We start from the raw sequence: 21,619 nt of genomic DNA, 5'->3' as shown, positions 1-21,619 counted from the left end.
AGGGATTATAATGTCCTTTTTCTAGCTCTCAGCAGTTTGGCTATCATTGGGCTGAACCTGGAATGCTCTTTAATGTTTTTATCACCTGATCCTCCATGAGAGCTGAGAATTCTTTGAGCTTGCAAAGAGAAGGGTGTAACATATTATTCCTGTGTTCAAGTGTGTTGGGATGGAAAAGCCCTCTGCATGGTAAAGGTGTGCACCCCTGCTCTGAGTGCCCAACTGTACTGTTGTCTGACTTCCTAATGCTGATTTATGTGTTGTAGGTAAACACGGATCATGCATGTGTGCAATGACATTGGCTTGTCTCAGGGATTGTGATCTTGCTGGACCGGGAAGGGAGCTCAAAGTGCTACTCTAATAGTGGTAGAAGGATACCATCTTCACCAGTAGTTAAGCAGCGCTAGCGCAGTGGTTGCAGTATACCGTGTAGTGATCAGTAGGAGTAAATCGGTCCTTTTTACCCTTTGTCACTGGATTGAGGCCTACAGGCTCACTTACCTTTTTGAAAGTTTTGCTGCTGTGTGCTCAACTCACCATTGGCCTACTTTAGGTGGATGTCGCTTAGGAGCAGCCCAGAATTAGTGATTCTGCGTGGATGTATGTGTATCTGGAAAGGGTACAGTACAGGGATAGAGCAGTACTGTGTAGTACATGTGGGATTAGTGCATGTCCTGGGAGTATGAATGCCTGTGAGAAATACATTACATGAGAGATGTAGTGTTGTGCAGAGCATGCACAAAGGAAGCATGTGCTGACATGACATGGTGAGTGGGTGTGCTGGCAGTGTGTGTGTTTGCAAATATATCACCCTGGTACAGTACAGAAAAGCTACAGTACTGAGCAGTGCACATAGACTGAATGTGTTTACACTGAATGTATGTATTTCTGTAGTGGCACAATGCATGGAGGTCACAGTGCTGGAGAGTATGAGTGCTGTGAAAGTACACTGAGTGCAAGTGTGCCTGCAATATTACATTACATGGAGGACCCTAGGTTCCATTTTGGAAAGCCCCGGCCTGCCTGATGAAGACGTGATGAGTTGAGGAATTCCCCCAGACAGGATTGTGCATTAGTGCATTTGTGTGAGCTGAGTGGGGCACACTAGAGGAAGAAACTTCCCATTTACACTTGAAAAGGATGCTCTGTGATTCAGTGAAGGGCACAAAGATTGAGCCTGGACATTTGTCAGGAAGGAGGTGGGGCCGATAAGGGAATCATAAAGAGTAGGGCTGAAAGCTTAGGATGTGCATATCTCTGTGACTGACATCCAGGTGTGAGTTCTGGTCTCTTCCATGAACTGTGTTGTGAGTCTTACAACTTCGGAGTCTTTCCAGCTGCGGCAGACTGCCTTTCAAGAGGAAAGAAGAAAAGGAGAAATGTACACTTCAAAAGTAGCAGCACCCTAACATAAAACTCCAAAAGCTCAGGCCTTAAATCACATTTGGGGCCAGATGTATGATTCTGGCCCATTGCGATTCGGTAATTGCGATTTTTAAGAAATCGCTATTACCGAATCGCAAAGGGCCATGTATCACATTTGCGAATCGGTAATAGCGATTTCTTAAAAATCGCAAATGCAATTACCGAATCGCAAATTGCGATACTGGCCCCATTCGCAGCTATGGCCCATAGCTGCGAATTTTTTGCATTTCGTAAATTGCGATTTCTGAACCAGAAATCGCAATTTGGGAAATGCAAAAGGCCAGGGTGCTGGGGGCCTAAGGCCCCCTCTCCTGCACCACAATAAAAAAATTTTCACCATGTAAAGTACACACATGCCAAAAGGGCATGTGTGCTTTACATATGACATTTAAAAATGCAGTTTTACTGCATTTTTTAATTTTGCAGCAGGTTACCACCTGGTTGCAGACAATGGTATTTTGCATGTGCAAAATACCATTCTGCGAAAGATCGCAATTTGCGATTTTTTGCAGAATTGCCTTGCGACCTGGATTTTGCAAATCGAAAAATGCGATTCGCAAAATCCAGGTTGCAACGCAAAAAATCACAATTTTTGCGATTTCTATTTTGTGGTCTGCGAATGCCTTTGATCCATTGCAGACCACGATTTTGCACTCACAAACGGCCGATTTCGTCATTTGCGAGTGCAAAATATTTTGATACATCTGGCCCTTGATGTCTGGAAAAAGACTTTAAAAAAGTCTAGGTTGAGACCCCAAAATTTGTCATCAGCTGGGCTGTGTGAGAAGGAGAAACTCTGCAAGACGTCTGCCTATGACCAGGACTGGGAGCAAAGGCCTGCTAGCCTCCCTGCTGGGCGAGAGGACATAACCCAGGAAAACCAAGATCACCTGCCTGGAGCTTCAGTGCCTGCCTACTTGCCAACACCAGTATGCTCTGTGAGGAAGAAGAGAGCGTTGGAGGGAGTGAGGTCCTATGAAGACTCCTAATGAGAGGACTCCCTGAGTGAGGTGTGAGGGAACATCCAGGTTGTTACAGAAGGGATCCGGTGACCTCATATGCCAGAAGAAGGTCACAGTGACATGAACTGTGTTACAAGCCCTGTGTGGGAAGTGCCAGGCCTGCAAGGGTACCCCTGGCCGTATGGCCGTATGCCAGAGGAGGCCACTATCAAACTATTTGCCGCCAAAAGCATCAATGCTTGTTACAGCTCTAATCAGGACTCTGTATGCCAGGAGGGCCCTCTGTGGTGAGAGTGAGTGTATTGGAGAAGTCTGAACCTCAACATAGAGTATTATGTCAACCGTGTATGTCAGCAAGGGCTTCCGGTATTCACATTTACCAGAAGTTCGGTCATTACCCAGACAGAAGATTGGAGCTGAGACCAGCGAATCAAGTTCGCACACCAAAGCCTGCACCTGACTGTTTCCCCAGGACCATAAAGGTCACTCAGAAAGACGTCACACCCTCGTTGGGCTCCCGTCCGGAGCTGGAAGATCGAATCTCCCCTCACCTCAATGAGGGGAACAGTGACTTACCTCACATTTGAGGAGCAGAAGCAGCTTTGATCACTGGGACAAGCCGGCGTTATTGCTTGAGGGACAGAATATGCACCTGGCGGAATCTGTCACGTGTACCACAGGCAGCCCAACTTCACAAAATAGGATCCAGACTTGTGAGCACCCACAAAGAGGGCTTTCACTGTACCACTGAAGGTTTCCATACTGTCTGAGCAGGTAAGGCTAGAATTGGGCCTCCGGGGCCCTAGAGCATTCACTGTTAACAATGCTGTGGCAACTTAGACACTTTTGACTAATTCCTGAAGCGTCAAGGGAAATTCTTCAGTGCAGCCTATTTATGAGCATTCCCTGGATGCAGCCACCAGTGAATCGGGAATAAATCCGACCATGGTATTAGGAAGAGAGTGAGTCAGTGATTTAAGAGCCTAGACCTCAAGGGGATTGTATTATTGCTCATGAATGTCGTTATTCCTTTGATTGTCTAGAGTTAGAAATAAAAATACTTACTTTTCTTATAAAAGCAAGTATTGGACTGGACATTGATTTATTGTTTGTAATGTGTGCACTTTGAGTTAAGAGTTGTGTTCGCTTACTGTAGCTACACTTCCCCTGCATGGAGGCCTTTGATTGCTCCTCCACAGATACACCAAAGTCAAATGCAGAGGGGGTATATGGCCCAGTCGCTCAGGATCCACAGCATGTCAGAGCCCAGAACATCAAGATTAAAAGGCCTCAAGCGCCTCAGTTGGGCCCAGGAACCCTTGCATGTCCCATGGCCCTCTGACAAGGGTTCTGACAAAGTGCCCTGTGAACGTCTCTACATTTGGGTAAGTTTTTATGTACATTTTCTATTTTTTTTGTTAAAAATAAGCATGACCAGATTGTCACAAAGTGTTAGGGTATGTTAGCTTTCTCTGATTCAGACTGAGTTGGTTAACAATAGCAAAGGAACAGGATCCTTTAAAGACTGCAACGTTGGGGACCACAATTGGTGGAGATGCCATAATCTCTTGGAGACTGGAGCTGACATCTGGTGATATTCAGTAGTAATCCTAATCATTTATTTGTTGTCACTGGATTCAGAAAGCAGAAGATTTCTTCTTTGGATGGTGCATGTGGAAATGATTTGTACAGGTCGAATAATACTGGGATCCCCTGCAGGTGGTGGTAAGCAATCACTGGGGCTGCGATTTTTGCAAAAACCGTTGGTTCAGGCTTCTGATCAAATGTAAGAATCGTGAATTGCCAGTGATGATTTCCCACACAAAACCATAGATGCTTCCAATGGTTTCTTGCCATAAGAATGTGGAAGTAGGCATCCATAAGGTCTAGCGCAACCAGGAATTGCTTTAATGGAATCAACAGAAATATCCCCTCAAGAGTCTCCATTTTGAATTGTAAATACTGGACAAACATATTATATTCCTTTAACATGATCACAAGGCCAAACACTCATGTCGTATGATGAACCAGAAACACAGTGAGGTATACTCCTAGCTCAAATTATTTCTTTGGAACCCGAGAAATCGCTCCTTTCTTTACTGGGATGAGATCGCTTTCAGGAATGCTTTCTTTTTGCAGTAATACTGGAAATGACTGTAGCCCTTCTTGACCAACTAAAGGACCCACTAGTCTGTGGTTATCTTCTGCCATTCTGAAGAGAACTCATGTATTCATGCTCCAATTGCTAAAACTCAGCCATAGATTCTTCTTCCTCTGGCATAGACAGGAGTGCTGATCTTAATCTCCACTTCATACTTTTCTATCTTAATTAAGTGATAAGCCCTACAGCCCTTCAACTTTCATTTATTGTGGTGGCTCAAGGCCTTAGGGCATTAAATGGGTGAACTCGCTCTGACCAGGAAAGATAATTTACATTCAAAGGGGATCCTGCTCAAGTCTTATTGATTATGTTTTTCTTGATGTAAGGCTTTGGCCATTGCTTAAAGAGATGAAGGTTGCAACTCGTATTGACAGTGATCATAAACCCGTTGGTTACATTGTTAACAGGGGATACCCTCAAAATTGCCTTAGCCACTTCCCATACTCTGGTCCTAGAGCCTATTTTAGCCAACAACTACAGGAGAGTCTCTTGGCCTCGAGTAATGTCAAGACACAAGCTAAAAGCAGAGATCTACCAGTGGTTTGTGTTTTTCCTCTTTGATTACAAGGGAACGTCTGTCTCCGCAGTCCCAATCTTAGACATACATGAACACCTGTTTAACAGACTGCAGTGCATTTTCTATTAAAAAAACACCCATACACAGCCAATCCGTATGAGGGACCCCAAATGATTTAATGCAGAGTACAGAGCAACCATGTAATGCTGAAAGAGGCTATCAAAGGGCGCAGAAACATAGACACCCATGAATAACGACTTAAGTATAATAGAGCACTTGCTAAAGCCAAGTGCAACTGGGAGGAAAAAAGCTGGCAAGATCTGCTACAGGCTATTAAAATAAATTACAGCAGATCCTTTTGGCACATAATTTCAGATGAAAGCCTAGGTAGCATGAATACCTGCCACTATCATATTGAGACCGAAAAGTTGGTACACCCCTTCTCTGACCTGTATGTCCATGAAATTCCAAATACCCAACCCCCAGCATGGAATCCCGAGGCCTTACTAAAGTTGCATTAAATCTAAGACTACTGAGACATTATTCTTCAGTCTAGAAGACACCCTCTCTGCTATTAATAAACTCAAGTCAGCAAAAGCTCCTGGGCCAGTCAAAATATCAGGTTAACTTGTACAAATCTGAACCACAGATATGGGCTACTTATGTGAATCTTTTGCCCAATACAATAGCTGCTGGGGGAGAAATACCAGAAATTCGGAGTAGGGCAGAAATAATTCTAGTTTTTAAGAAGGGTGACAGCTGAAGACTAACCAGTTACAGCCTAATACATCAACACTAAGGAGTGGGAAGTTTTTAAGGGGTGGACCCTTAGCTTCCCAACCCATAATGCAGAATATACACAAAGGAGGTTTGACCCAACTCTCTAAAATCCCGTTTTGTGCTCGGTGATATGCGTGACCTCACAAATATCTCAAGTGACTGAGCGGTCGGCACCGTGCTAAATTAGTGCATATCAGCAGTCTTAATGATGAAATACCATGGTGGAACATTTTATAACCCCACACATGGACTGGTGCTGCATTGATAAATACTGACTACAGCAAAATCCTTATTCAGTTCAGATGTGCGGCGGACTCAACGCAGCCATCATCGGCGAGGCACAAAGGCAGGCACTAGGACAACGATTCCCAGCTTCTGTGCACTGGCGCGCAGCCGACGTGTCACTGTGCATCCGTCACCAGAGAAGGCAGGATCACAGTCTTGAGCACGATCACATGACAGTGTAAGCCTATCACGTGATGTTACCTTCCGAGCCCTTTAAAACGCCACTGAGTGTGAGTCAAGCTAATATGCAGGATTGCAGGGGTAGGTGCAGGTCACAGATGCGATCCTTTGATGAAGTAAATGGCTTAAACTCTTGACCCTACACAATTAGTAGGACCATTTGATAGAGTTCACCACAAAGCAAACTAATTGTTGTCCTCTTTCTGGCATTTGACTACAGGGACTGGGCCCCCCACAAAACCCTTTGATGACTTCATAGATAAGCCATGTAGGTAGAATGAGACTATTTTCACTCTGTGTGTGCATGCTGTGAACTGTTATTTAAAAGTTTGATTTTAATTTTATTTTTCATCTTTCCAGTGTGCCTTCTATTTGTATATAGTTGTGTCTTTGAGGAATTTGTTTTGACAGATTTAGTGCTTTACTGCACTCTAAAGGGAAATTGTGCCTTAGCGATATGACATTCAACATGGAATGTCTTATACGTTCATGACTATGATGCTTATATATTCCCTCTTTTCCGCCATGACCACATCAAGGAAAGGGTCCTAAGTATGGTCTGTATTTTTGCCTGCATGCTTATTCAATTTGTTATGAATGCATTGAATCAGTTTGGAAAGCTCAACCATATCATGCAGGGATTTAACATAGAGAACACTTGGTCCTGAAGAAAGCTGATTGACCCCTGAGAGCAGTTACACGGCTGAACATGTCGACCAGTTGATGTCAAAGACCACTAAATCCTGGTGACATCTCACTGTTTTTAATCTTGCCCAATACCTTACTCATTAATAATAATAGCTTTTGGATCTCTGAGGCAGCTTTAACTCATTCATTAGATTCCTTCCTTTTTACTTTTTAAGCGCTCCGCTTATATACTTGCAGAGCCCAACCACTCATGCTAGGTGATGTTGGTGTGGGTCGAAAGATGAAGCAGGCAACAGGTGGTACCTGTGGGTGGGAACCCACCAAATATACCCAAGAAATGTGGCAAGATCACCTATTTACCTGGGTGCCAATGGCTCACTCACTTGAGATATTTGTGAGGTCACACATATAACCGAGTACAAGACGGCATTTAAGAGAGTTGGGTCAACCCTCCTTTGTGTATATTCCATAAGCCTAATAGACCATTTACAGAAAGGTTTCACAAGAGTGATACTTGATAAACTGCAAATTTGGATAGATAAGGAACGGGTCATGTCCCCACTCCAAGCAAGCTTCTGAGCTAAAACAAGCACCTCTGTTCAGTTTAGGTTTGTCGTTATATAATGGCAATATGAGCTGCTTAGCAACCACAGATTATATGTGGCCTTTAGTGACTTGCAGGCTGAATTTCATCTTGTCCCCAGCGGGAATCTCTGGAGGGTGCTCGTAGAAATGGGAGCCCCCGGTAGCCTGGTTAGTCTCCTTGCTGGATAACATGATAAGACCTATGCCAGGTCCGTTGGGGTAGCACACTGACTACCCACATCCCCATTCTCCGTGGGTTTCTCCAGGGATGTGTCCTTGCCCCTACCCTGGTTACCCTGTATATTAATGAGATGGTTAGGGTACTTATAGCATGCACAAATCATTCCCATACTTCTTTTTGCAGACAATTCACTTCGTTTCTCAAAAACCCCTATGGGTCTCCAAAACCTGATTGATAAGTTTCTTAAATTCTGCATGGCAAGGGGTCTTGCATTAAATGCGTCAAAAACAAAATATATGGTTTTTGGTTAAGGCACAACTAGAAGTAGTATTGTAAAACTTGCCAACAACCCTCTTGAAAGGGTTTTCTGTTTTGACTACCTATGAGTCAAATGGGAACCCCAAATATTCAATATTATTTCAGCCTGGCGGTCTATGCTTTTTAATAGATCAGAACACACCACTCTTACCTGGATGACCTTAAAAATGGTTTTGAAGTCAGAAAAAAAGAAAGACCCATAAACTCCAGCTTGCATTGCTACATGAAATCCAGAAAAAAAGAACGAGAGAGAAATCAATGTTCTTGTCTGCAGAGTCTTTAAGAATAATTTACTCTGCCATAGAAGGTCCCCTCACCAGGCTTGCAACCACAGAGTCACCACGCATATTGTCAGGTACCACAGTGTCTATGGCTTCCAAAGGATATATCTTTGACATAACTGGTAATGAGAATACTATCTGGGTCTTTGCATTCCTTTTTGGTTACTTCCAATACTAAGTGATAAATAGGCAAACTCAGTCCTGCAAATTGCCAGGCGTTTCCACTTGTGGAACCCCCTATTATCTCTCACATGGGATAACACATCATGTAGAATGTTTTTCGAAGTGTATTCCTCTTTTTGTTCTAAGACAGACTTAGAATGTTCACTGTACTCAAAATCCGCAGAAGCCGATATGAGATCTCCCATTATTTTCTTGTCCACATCAGCTTTTGAATTGTCTTTTTTGAAGGATACCAGGGCCTCCAACATAATTTTCTTCTTTCTGTCCTGTCCTCATCGTCTTCTCTTGACTTGCTTTGTATATCGAGAGAAGGAGGTAATAACTCTGAAGGAGGTTTTAGAGGGAGAGACATGCCTCTTCTTTTTGAGAATGCTTTCCCATTTGTAATGCCAAGACAAATTAGCAAGGTAAGCCAATCTAGTTGCAAATTCTCCAAAGCAGCAAAAGTCCAGTTATATTTGTCAAACTAAGACTTTCATAAAAACGTCTTTACATGAATCTCAAGAGGTCTAAATGGCATCTGAAAAGCACAGGTCCTACACTTTCCAAAATTGAAAGTGTGAACACGTGCTGATCCCCCTGGCTCCACTGTGCATGTACACAACAAAGACACCTCTCACTGTCAGTCTCACAGCCCAAACGAAATAAGATGCCCATCTTGAAGTTATCAAAGGGCTTGCTGTCGCCAAGTACAGAAGTACTACAGGCCCATGAAGGTAAGAGAAATTGGCAAACATAATTCCCAGTGCCTGCTGCTCCATATGTGGGGGATAATTCTCCTCAAGCCCAGCTGGAGAGGAGACAAGTCTACGCTAAGCAGGACCACACACTCTCTCGAGTTCATTGTCCCAGGGGCAGGAAACAAAACAGGAGGATTCTGGGAATGCCAGACCCTATGACACATATCCAGACGAGTGGATGGGACTTTCATTTTTAGAATGTTCTGGTTTATGCCTGTCTTGGCAATGTTAACCACCTCAAAAGTAATGACTGGGACAAGGACGAGAGATGAGGAGGTAATTTCAAGTTATTGTGGTGCAGCGCTGCAAGCAGACCTGTTGTGCACTTGAAAGTATCAGCCTCTCTTCTTGTTGTGATAGTCTGTCAGCTCCTGAACATGTCACCATTTTGTAGTGACGGAGATGATACAGGGCTGAGAGATGAATTTTGATAAAAAAAGCTTTGTTCGTGACACACCAATGGAAGACTCTACAGCAAGGTAATATGATAACAACTGCCATTAACGGCACTCCTCACTAATGTTCCACAGGAAATATAAAGTTCATGAGGGGAGAGGGCATACAGCATAGTAAAAAGAGAAAACCTTCCTATGTACATATAACTGCAAATTATTTGTTCCCCAGAAATACTCTTGGTGTGCCCCAGTATTGGGAGACTGTTCATTGGTCTCCCTACCCTGCAGTCCCCTTACAAGGCCTCTCACTATGCCGTGGTTGGTAGCATTGTTATAGATTGTGAGTTGCACTAGGTGAACCAGAGGTGATGCCTACTGGGCTCTCCTTGTAAACTGAGTCCAGTGGCTTGGGCAAATAGAGACCACTTTGTGTTTAGTATTATTTTTATGAGTATGAGAGGAAATATTTGTGAACCGTATATTTTCAGTATTGATTGTGAATATCTTAACGTGGGAGAAAGTAGTTTATGGTCTCTAGCATCTGTCAGGTAATCTTAGCTGATCACAGCTCACTTGTATGAATAGTTATTGCAAGATAGAGGATGGAGGCAACTCACAGTGGTTACAAGTTGGAGGATGGAGGCCTCTCACAGAGAACGACAAGGGCAGTTTTTACCAAGTTCTACTTCGTATGCTGTTTATTTGTCTGTAAAACCTATATGTGGGTAATACATTGTGATGAAATGCCCGGATCACCGAGCGGGATACACTGTACAGAGTCTAATGTATATATGTTGGAAATAGCCCTCTCTACTGGGTGGCTCCCAAACTTTTTGCCTTTCTTTTCCTACTTTTTGCTGGAGTTTTGCTTGTTGGCTTTAGGACTTTGTACAATTTACCACTGCTAACCAGTGCTAAAGTGCTTGTGCTCTCTCCCTAAAATATGGTTTGATTGGCAGATACATGATTAGCATATTTAATTTATATATAAGTCCCTTGTAGAGTGGTATCCCATATGCCAAGGGCCTGTAAATTAAATGCTGCCAGTGGACCTGCAGCACTGATTGTGCCACCCACTTAAATGGCACCAAACTTGTTGCAGGCCTGTCATTGCAGCCTGAAGGCAGTTTGCCTCTGCCATGTCGACTTGACATTTAAAACCCCTTAGCAAGCATTAAGCTCCCCTTTTTATTACATTTAAGTTATCCATAAGGTAGGTTCTAGCTAACCTATAGGGCAGGGTTCTGTGTAATTAAAAGGGAGGACATGTACTTTTAAGTTTATATATATATTACCTACTTGCAGTCACAAGTAGGTAGTTATAGTTAGGACCTAGTTTCCATAGAGAAAGCATTCTTTGTTTTGCCAATAATTTTGGCTCAGTTTAACGAGTCGTCACAACATTTTCAAAACTACCTCACACCTGAGTTCAGCTGCATTCTTGAGAATTTTGGGATGATTTGTAAAACAAGGGCTGAGAAAAAGGGGTGTCCCAAAACACGTTTTCCTTATGCAGTTTCCCATAGGGAACTTACACCCGTCTACAGCCCGAACCGCTGGATGGAATTACAACAAATTTGTCAGACAGCTAGCTAGCTCTTTGTCCAGAAAAAGCCCGTTTTGTGTTTTGGTGTAAACCTTTTCAGTAGTTTTCGAGTAATTACAGAAAAAACAAAATTGTATATCTAGGGACATAGACCCTCCACAGATCCAACAGACCTCATGCTGAGATCTGACTGGCTACCAAAACTTCAACCAAGAAGTTTTGGCAGCCAATTTGGGACTCAGACTCAGCTGAATCCCCCAAAAAAGTAAAAAAAAAGAAAAGGGGTCAGGGCAGGAATACCCAGGCCTGGTGGTGGGGTCCCCCAGGGAGCCTGCATGGGCCAAAAAGCAATTTTTTACATCGTGGATGATCTGTGCATACTAGCAAAAAAAAACAAAAAAACAAGCACAGTCTCCCACGCTTGTTTGTAGTTGAGCCACCCGGGTGGGACAGGACTCTGGGCATACGTCATTATTTGTTATGAGGAGGGGGCACATGCGGCCTCCCTCCCCCTGGCCGACATGGTCCCCGGGAACTGCCACCTCCCCGGGGCCAGGCCAAGGTGAGGTTTCAATGAAGGGGGCCACGCAGTTCCCCTCCGTCGGCCTTTTATGGCCCCAGGGGCTGCCACCTACCTCAGGGCAGGGCCATAGTAATATGGAGGAGGGGGTCTTTGGGGACCCCTCACTCAGGCTGTTTTCGGCCCCGGGGACCACCACCTCCCCAGGGCAGGTCCTGCTATAAGAAAGGAGGGGGGCTATGCAGCCCTCCTCCTGGAGCTATTAACCTCCCTGAGGACCGCCACCACTCAGGGCTGGCTCCTTATGCCCCAAGGTGCCCATCCTCAGGACATAGTAGTTTGCTGTCGCTTGGAAGGAGCTATGACAGCTGTTGCTAGACAAGAGCAAATAGTAAGTCTGGTCCTAGCGAGTGTGAACAGGAAAACTGCTGACTTTTCATCTGTTTTTCTGCCCGCTGTCAAGAGAGCAGGAAAACAGATGAAATAATAACTTCTGCACACAGGAGGCAGTGCTTTTTGCTGCTCCCTGCATGCACAAGCAATGCTGGCTCCCGCTGGAGGCGAGGGGCCGGCAGGTACCATGTGTCAGGCTTTTACCAGACTCTCTTCACAGGAGTGAAATGGATATGATGAGAATTCCCACCTTTCCTACAGGTCAAAAAGGCAAAATATTACGAATCCAACTTGACCCTCTGGGCCAAAGGGACGAAAAAGATGAGCGTCAAACTGTCACTTCAGAACTTCTGAGTAGTCTTGACTTTCGCAGCTTCTATAAAATAAACAGGAATTGGTTAGAACTAAATAATCATAAATGGAAGCTGACTTTAATAAGGAAAGACCAATTCTTAAATTACCTAATGTTCCTTTCTCCTTTTGTTAGGTGTACTGATATTTCCAAGCGTGCATTTGCTGTATCCAAAAAAGGACAAGAGCTACAAAAGTTAACTCCGACTAACCTAGCAATCTATACATATATATGTGCTTAAATGCTGACCTGATCTCTCTAACATATCTATGTTTTCTAGTGAGCGGTGACCTCTTGCTTTTTAAATAATTCACAAGATGCTCACATTAAGTCACAACATTTCATCTCCTTCTGGAGTACATAAAGGCTCAGCAAATAAATCCTTGGTGGAATCTCTGACTGCGAGGTAATCGAAAATGCTCTCAAGACTCAAAAATGACCACGCAGACTCCTGTTGGCAGTTTGAAAGACAGTTTTTACTAACTTGCCACAGGGAGAAAAACACTGGCGACCACACCTCAGCCCTGCACAACCTGCCTCTACGTTTTTTTTAAATGCCTGTTGACAGGCAGGCTTTTTTGTACATATCAGTACCATGCTTTATTACACATAATCAATAACATGCAAGTTTACAGATTAAATTGGAAAAACACTCAAAAACGTGTGACCCTATAGCCCCGAATTCTTAAGCTGAGTTGTTACTCGCTTTTTATTATACGTTTGACAAAGGTTTATGATTGAGCATTGTAGGAAGTTGGTTCTGTATATACTATCTCAAAGTGAGAGATAGTGTGCACAGAGTCCAAGGGTTCCCCTTAGAGGTTGATAGTGGCAAAATTTGACAATACTAATGCTCTATTTTGTGGCAGTGTGGTCGAGCAGTAGGCTTATCAGAGGGTAGTGTTAAGCATTTGTTGTAGACACACAGGCAATAAATGAGGAACACACGCTCAAAGACTTAACGTCAGGCCAATAGGTTTTTATATAGGCAAATATATTTTCTTAATTTATTTTAAAACCACTATATTAAAATTTGAGGTAAGTACATCAAATGCAAAGTACTTCACACAGGTAAGTATAGAGCTTCGATTTAAAACAGTAGTACACACAGTTTTGGTTAAAATGGCAATAAGCTATTTTAAAAGTGGACACTGCAAAAATCAACAGTTCCTGGGGTAGGTAAGTTTTGGTTAGTTTTTGCAGGTAAGTAAAGCACCTACACAGTCAGTCTCCTGGGCATAGGCAGCCCATCGTTGGGGGTTCAAGGCAACCCCAAAGCCACAGCACCAGCAACACAGAGCCGGTCAGGTGCAGATGTCAAATGAGGACCCAAAACACAAGCCACCTATGAAGAACAGGGGTGCTCCGGTCCTAGTCTGCTAACAGGTAAATACCTGTGTCCTCGTGGAGCAGACCAGAGGTGTTTTGTAGGGCACTGGGGGGATGGACACACAAGCACACAAAACACACCCTCAGCGGCACAGGGGCAGCCGGGTGCAGTGGGCAAAGTAGGCATCGGGTTTGCTATTGTAAGCAATGGAGGGACCCGAGGGTCACTCAGGCGATGCAGGCGGGAAACAGGGGGGCTTCTAGGGCCAGCCACCGACGGGGCTAGGATGAGGGGCGCCTGCTGGTCACTCCTGCACTGGTAGGTGGTTCCTCTCGCCCTGGGGGCTGCGGGTGCAGTGCTTGGTCTAGGCGTCGGGTTCCTTTGTTACCAGGCAGTCGCGGTCAGGGGGAGCCTCTGGATCCTCTATGCAGACTTCGCCGTGGGGGTGCAGGGAGGTTGACTCAGGGTGTCCACATCATTGGAGTCGACTGGGAGTCCTCTCTGCAGTGTTGGTTTCTCCAAACTCGAGCCAGGGGTGTCGGGTGCAGAGTGTGAAGACTCACGATTCTGGCGGGAAGTGAGAGTCTCTTCAAAGTTGACTCTTGGTTGTAGTTTCTGGACAGAGCCGCTGTCCTCGGGAGGTTTTTGGTCCTTTAGGTGCAGGTCAGTCCTCTGAGTCCTCAGAGGTCGCTGGTCCCGCTGGATGCATTGCTGTGCAGGTTCTTTGAGTCAGGAGCCAGGCCGGTAGGGCTGGGGCCAAGTCAGTTGTTGTCTCCGTCGTCTCTGCGGGACTTTCAGATCAGCAGTCCTTCTTCTTTCTTCAGGTTGCAAGAATCTGATTTCCTGTGTTCAGGGTTGCCCCTAAATACTGAATTTAGGGGTATGTTTAGGTCTGGGGGGCAGTAGCCAATGGCTACTGTCCTTGACGGTGGCTTCACCCTCCTTGTGCCTCCTCCCTGAGGGGAGGGAGGCACATCCCTATTCCTATTGGGGGAATCCTCCAAAACCAAGATGGAGGATTTCTAAAGGCAGGGGTCACCTCAGCTCAGGGCACCTTAGGGCTGTCCTGACTGGTAGGTGACTCCTCCTTGTTTTCCTAATTATCTCCTCCAGCCTTGCCGCCAAAAGTGGGGGCCGTGGCCGGAGGGGCGGGCATCTCCACTAGCTGGGATGCATTGTGGCACTGTAACAAAAGGGGTGAGCCTTTGAGGCTCACCGCCAGGTGTTACAGTTCCTGCAGGGGGAAGTGAGAAGCATCTCCACTCAGTACAGGCTTTGTTCCTGGCCACAGAGTGACGAAGGCACTCTCCCCATGTGGCCAGCAACTCGTCTGGTTGTGGCAGGCTGGCAAAAACTGGTCAGCCTAACACTAGAAGTCGGATTGGTATTCAGGGTGCATCTCTAAGATGCCCTCTGTGTGCATTTTACAATAAATTCCACACTGGCATCAGTGTTCATTTATTGTGCTGAACATTGTCAAACACTCACCCCCAGTCACAGATCTGGGTTTAATTCATCGAAACCCCGAAACCGGTCCCAGGATGCTTGTTTCCAGTCCAGGGAAGACCTGGCCTGGCAGTTCGGGCTGGACTGTTCCCATGGGGAACAGGGTCAAGACTGATTTGCATATGGCTGGGTCCAAACTGGAATGTCATGGGCAGCAAAAAAACGATGGATTAAACCCAGATCTGTGACTGGGGGAGAGTGTTTGCATTGTCAGCACTCCCTCCATCATTCTTTTGTGTTGTTAATGTCGCCCTAAGTGGGAAGGGTATGCCCAGACGTGGGTCCCGTGCTTCCCATGCCACTGGATTCAAGCTAGCCTGGCTGATGAGGGGTGAAACCCCGAAACCGGTCCCAGGATGCTTGTTTCCAGTCCAGGGAAGACCTGGCCTGGCAGTTCGGGCTGGACTGTTCCCATGGGGAACAGGGTCAAGATTGATTTGCATATGGCTGGGTCCAAACTGGAATGGCATGGGCAGCAAAAAAACGATGGATTAAACCCAGATCTGTGACTGGGGGAGAGTGTTTGCATTGTCAGCACTCCGTCCATCATTCTTTTGTGTTGTTAATGTCGCCCTAAGTGGGAAGGGTATGCCCAGACGTGGGTCCCGTGCTTCCCATGCCACTGGATTCAAGCTAGCCTGGCTGATAAGGGGTGAAACCCCGAAACCGGTCCCAGTATGCTTGTTTCCAGTCCAGGGAAGACCTGGCCTGGCAGTTCGGGCTGGACTGTTCCCAATGGGGAACAGGGTCAAGACTGATTTGCATATGGCTGGGTCCAAACTAGAATGGCATGGGCAGCAAAAAAACGATGGATTAAACCCAGATCTGTGACTGGGGGAGAGTGTTTGCATTGTCAGCACTCCGTCCATCATTCTTTTGTGTTGTTAAAGTTTTGCTTAGACACTGTAGGGCATAGTGCTCATGCACATATGCCTTTACCTGTGGTGCAGTGCACCCTGCCTTAGGGCTGTAAGACCTGCTAGAGGGGTGACTTAGCACCACAGGCAGTGTGAGGTTGGCATTGCACTCTGAGGGGAGTGCCATGTCAACTTAGTCATTTTCTCCCCACCAGCACACACAAGCTGTGAGGCAGTGTGCATGTGCTGAGCGAGGGGTCCCCAGGGTGGCATAATACATGCTGCAGCCCTTAGAGACCTTCCCTGGCCACAGGGCCCTTGGTACCAGGGGTACCATTTACAAGGGACCTTTCTGTGTGCCAGGGCTGTGCCAATTGTGGGAACTGAGGTACAATTTAGGGAAAGGACACTGGTGCTGGGGACTGATTAGCAGGGTCCCAGCACACTTTAAATCATAACTGGCATCAACAAAAGGCAAAAAGGTAGGGGTGACCATGCCAAGGAAGGCAGATCCTTACAAGGAATCGCTGACCTATGAATGCATAAGTGCTCTTTCGTAAATGTATTTTGTTTGAAGTGTGTGCTGGCAGCATTGTGTGGCCGGGACATCTGAGTGTCGGAATTAGTTTTCTTTCAGTGCACCCATTGTAAGTCATTCACCTGTGTGCTTTAGGCTAATTCAATTATGTGCCCATTGTCTAATCAGTCTGCAATTTGCTTGTAGGTACGGAGGGTGTGCCGGGGACTCGTGTGCTGATGTCGTAAATACTTGCAGGTTAGTTAGACATGAGTTGGCCTCTAACAGAAGATCCTGTCAGGTTGCTTATTCCACTACATCCTTGAATTAACCTTTCACCTTGCTCGTGTCAGTGTGGGGGTTAGGCCTTAACTGTTTTTTGGTCGTGAACAGCGGTGTAGCTTCTACTTGTGCTTGATGTTGTGTGATGCTTTCATGTTTCATATTTATGGTAATGCACTTATTTTTTGCATTTCCTACAACATTCTAACTAAAGTTCCAAACCAAATTTAAGAGTTTTTGCAAAGTGAACAGTTACATTACATGTCAGACTTTCAGCACCTTCATATTGCAGTCAATAATACTAAATACTTCACATTAGTTGTTTTTTTCTTAAACTTACTGCAGCAAGATGCATCAAACAATTCCATCAGATAAGTATCTTATATAGTATTTTACAAGTGGCAGCAGCGTGGCACCCAAATTAAAGAGTTTTCAGCTTTACAAAGGTGTTTTTGCTTTTGTCTTTGAGGGTACAGCAGCTTTCCAGGGAAATCCACTGAGAGAAATAAGCTTGACATACCCGACGCCTACAGGGATGGGCCTGACATTAAAATTGCAAAGAGCATGGAATGCTAGGACCGTTGAAGCAGCAGGATGCTGGAGCAGCAGGAGGCTGGAGCAGCAGGAGGTTGAAACAGAAAGACACTGAAGCAACAGGTGAGTAATTACTCAAGAAGACTTCCGGAATGACAAGTAGTCATCCTCTGTGCAGCGAGCAGCCTTAACGGCTAAGGGCGGTCCACCCATTAGAGAGACTGCGCGGTCAGTACGGTGTGACTAAAGCATGTCCAACACCACGGGGGCTTTGAGGCTCCCTCCCACAGTCCCAAAAAATGCACACTAGGCAGGGCACCCAGCAACAGGGTGCCAGGCTGTGGAGGATTGGGGCCCCGGTGCTGAAATCCACCTGAGGGGAGGGTTGGGAAGTGGAGCATGCAGCCCCCTCCCCCTTTCAATAACTGTCTGGGCCCTGGGGGATAGGGTCCCGGGGCCAAAATCGGGCCTGGGAGGGGGGCTGGGTTTGGCCCCCTCCCCTTCAAATAATTGGCTAGGCCCTGAGGGACGTGGATCCTGGGGCTAAAATCGCAACCTTCCCTTCAAATAATTGGCTGGACCCTGGGGTATAGGGTCCCTGGGGCCAAAGTAGACCCGAGGAGGGGGGCAGCGGCCCTGTCCCTTTCTTCTAAATGGTTGGGTCCCAAGGCATTTGGTCCCCAGGGACAAAGTCAGCCCTGAGAAGGAGACCACACAGTCCCCCTCTCCTTATACTAATTGGCCTGGTCCAGGGGGATGAGGTCCCCGGACCCGAAATCGGGCCAGGGAAGGGGCCGAGTGGCCTCTTTCTCCTTTTAGTTATTGGGTGACCCTGGGTGATGGGGGTCCACCGGGCCATTATAGACCAAGAAATGGGGACTGTGTGCTCCTCTCCCAGGTTGCCTAAAGCGGGTGGGCCACACAGCCTGCCTACAGGCCAGGCTCTGCTGCCAATATCCCACTGAGCACAGCCAAAAACTGTGCCAGGTGTGGGCAGCCAACCCCTGCTACTCACAGCCAAAGGCTGTGCGAGGAGCGGGAGTGGGTGCATGCGAGTGGTTGGCTGCAGGCCCTGGCCACAGGACAGGCCCTGCGGCCAATGCCAGCCACACACAACTGAAGGCCATGCGTGCCGCAGCGTTGGGTGTGTTTGGGGGTCTGATCATAGGTGCAGGCCAGGCTGAACGCCGTGCGTGGAATGGCTTTGGAAATCTGCAAGGGGATTGGTCATGCAGCCAGGCCTTACATCCAACCCCTGTGGCGCACAGTCGAAGGCCATGCAAGACGGGATTGTATTAAATATCACTTAACGTTAAAAAAAAACATTGAAATTCACGGAAAAAACAAAGGTTACAGGAACGTTATAATTGGGAAATAGAATTTTTTTTAAACTCTAGAAATTCACTGAAAAAATCAAAGGTTACAGGAACATTATAGTTAGGTTCACATTTTACACACACAAAACCATAGAATTTCAACAGTTATACTTATCTCAAGAAACTATAACTCATGCCCTAACGGTAGCTGTGACTCACACTCTCACCATGCACTGCTAATTACCCCACATATTACATCAGTCATGACCTCTTCTTTGACATAATTGATTATATCACTGCAACATATGCAATAAAATTATTAATGATAAAACTGTCCATAGCGGGGGAGTGAGTTATAGTTACTTTAGTGCATGAAGTATAGTTTCATGATATAAGTATCTGTCCCCAGTAGGTAGTTATAGTTAGGACCTAGTTTCCATAGGAAAAATATTTTTGCTTATAATATTTAGCATCATTTAACAAATCTTCACAACATTTTCCAAAAAAGTGCCCTCCTGTGCCTGGAATGTTTTGGGGTGATTCATCAAGCAAGGGCAGAAACAAAATGAGGGGTGTTGTCAAAAACAGTGCTTTCCAGTGTTAATTTCCACAGAGATTTTAGACATGACTACAGCCCAAACCACTGAACAGAACTACATCAAATTTGGCAGAAAGCTAGGTCTTGGTCCAGAATTTTCTCTTTTTGTGATTTGGGGCAAATCTGTTCAGTATTAAAGTACAAAGAAATACAGATATCTAGGGATGCAGAAAAAGTAACCAAAAAAAGGTGAAGGGGGCAGGACAGAATACCCTGACCCTCTAGGCCTGGAGGTGGGGTCCCCCAGGCAACCAGCCAGGTCCAGAAAGCTTTTTTTTGTTGTTTTTGCTGCGAAAATCACAGAGGATCTGTGAATCTCAACAAAAATGAAAAAAAAGCTTGAGTGCAGTCTCACACACTTGTTTAAACATTGGCCCCTCAGGTGGGTCAGGTCCTGAGGCAAAAAGTAATAATTATGTTGAGGAGGGGACACTTGCAGACCCCCTCCCCATGGCCGATCTTGGCCTCGAGGAGCTCCACCACCTGAGGCGGACCAAATGTTAATAATATGGGGGAGGGCCACACTACTCCCCTCCTAAGACAGTGTATGGCACTGAGGACTGTCACCGCCCCGGAGCTGGGCCAAAATGAAAGGGGGGGGGCAGCACAGACCCCCTCATTAGCCAAATAGGGCCCTTTGGACAACCACCTCCCGGGGCTTCGACTATCTAATGAAAGGGGGATGGGGCCATGCGGCCTCCTGCCCGGGCCATATTCGGCCCTGGGGCTTAGCCAATTTGTTTATATAGAGGGGGACACATCACCTCCCTCCTGGGTCGTTTTTGGCACCGGGGCCACCACCTACCCGGGGCTGACCACAGAAAAACAAAGGAGGGGGACAAACCCCCACTCCCTTTCCGGAGCCATTAATGGCCCTTGGGACCACCAATCCCCAAGGCTGGCTCCCTATGTTCCAAGGTGCCCACCCTTAGGACATAGGGCCTAATTACGAGTTCAGTGGACGGCTTAGACCATCACTTACGACAGGGAGGTTGCCACCACACTGTCTGCCTCCCTGCCCGGCCCATTAAGAGTTTCCTACTAGGTCAGCTGGCGGGAACCTGAGTTTCCACTCCCTGGCCTAACGGTAAACATCCTACAGCATTGTCTCTGGCTCGTAATCGAGCCAGCGGCAGTGCTGTAGGATGCATGGTGCACCAGCACCCTCACAATGTTCACTGTCTGCAGAGCAGGTGCGGGCCAGGGGGACCCCTGCACTACCCATGCCAAGTGCAAGGGCAGTGCAAGAGCCCCCCTCGGCCCCCTGCACCTGTTCTCTGCCGCCTTTTCATGATGGTGCTACTGCCATTAAACGGCTGGTGGAGAGAAAGGTTATAATCCCCAGGGCAGCGCTGCTTGCAGTGCTGCCCTGGTGGATTAGGACCGCCGCAACTGCTAGGCTGCCTGGATCTCTGATCTGAGTGGCACGACTCCCATGGTTAAAATATGGAGCTCGGACTGCCAGACTTGTAATGGGGCTCATAGTGTTTGCTGCTGCTTGCCGGAAGCTTCAACAGTTCCTGCCAAGCAAGAGCAAACAGTAAGTCTGTTCTCAGTGGGCGGGAGCAGGAAACCTTCCCTGCTGTGTGTTATTGTGCATGGCAAGTTTCTGAGTGAGTCATCAAGCGGGGCTGAGAAAAAGGGGGGGTCAAAAAAAGTGTGTTTCCCCAATTTAATTCCCATAGGGATTTTGAACACCATCACAGCCCGAACTGCTGAAGGAATGACACAAAATTTGGTAGAAAGGTAGGTCTTGGTCCAGAAAACAACCTTTTTGTAGTTTGATGTAAATCCATCTGTAGGTTTTAAGATATTTAAAGAAAACCAAATTTGTATATCTGGGCGTAGGTTAAGCACAGACCTCATGGTGAGATCTGATTGGCTGCCTTCACTTCAACCAGTAAGTGCTGGCAGCCATCTTGGGAGCAGTATACATGATAGCACCCCATTGAAATGCATTGTAGTGAATGGCAGGTTTTGGGGGTCGCAAAAAGGAGAACATATAAAGTGTGATAATGGGTTTTAGGTACAATCTAAATCATTTGTTGATAGTACTGTAATACTTTTAAGAATTGTGGTGTCTTCCAGGGTTATTTTACCCTGTGAAAAAGTCTTCTGCTGGATTTTCATGAATCCTATTTGAGAGAAAACTGTTTTCTTATGATTTCCACATAGAGGTTATGGAAGGTGCTCCAGAAGCTAAAATGAAAAGGTATTTTCTGTAAAT

At 46.1% G+C, this 21,619-nt stretch overlaps 1 long non-coding RNA gene across 1 annotated transcript; it reads left to right on the top strand.

Annotated features, from left to right (window-relative positions):
* Positions 1-6,320: 6,320 nt before the first annotated feature.
* LOC138247375 (uncharacterized) lies at positions 6,321-17,596 on the top strand. The gene is made up of 4 exons (XR_011194475.1): positions 6,321-6,426; positions 6,531-6,578; positions 16,870-16,920; positions 17,421-17,596. It is a non-coding gene; the product is annotated as an uncharacterized lncRNA (long non-coding RNA).
* The last annotated feature ends 4,023 nt before the right edge of the window (positions 17,597-21,619 follow it).

This window comes from Pleurodeles waltl, chromosome 7, assembly GCF_031143425.1.
Source record: "Pleurodeles waltl isolate 20211129_DDA chromosome 7, aPleWal1.hap1.20221129, whole genome shotgun sequence".
NCBI classification, from domain to species: Eukaryota; Metazoa; Chordata; class Amphibia; order Caudata; family Salamandridae; genus Pleurodeles; species Pleurodeles waltl.
The sequence above is the reverse complement of the archived record's forward strand: the minus strand, read 5'-3'. Positions and strand labels throughout refer to the sequence as shown.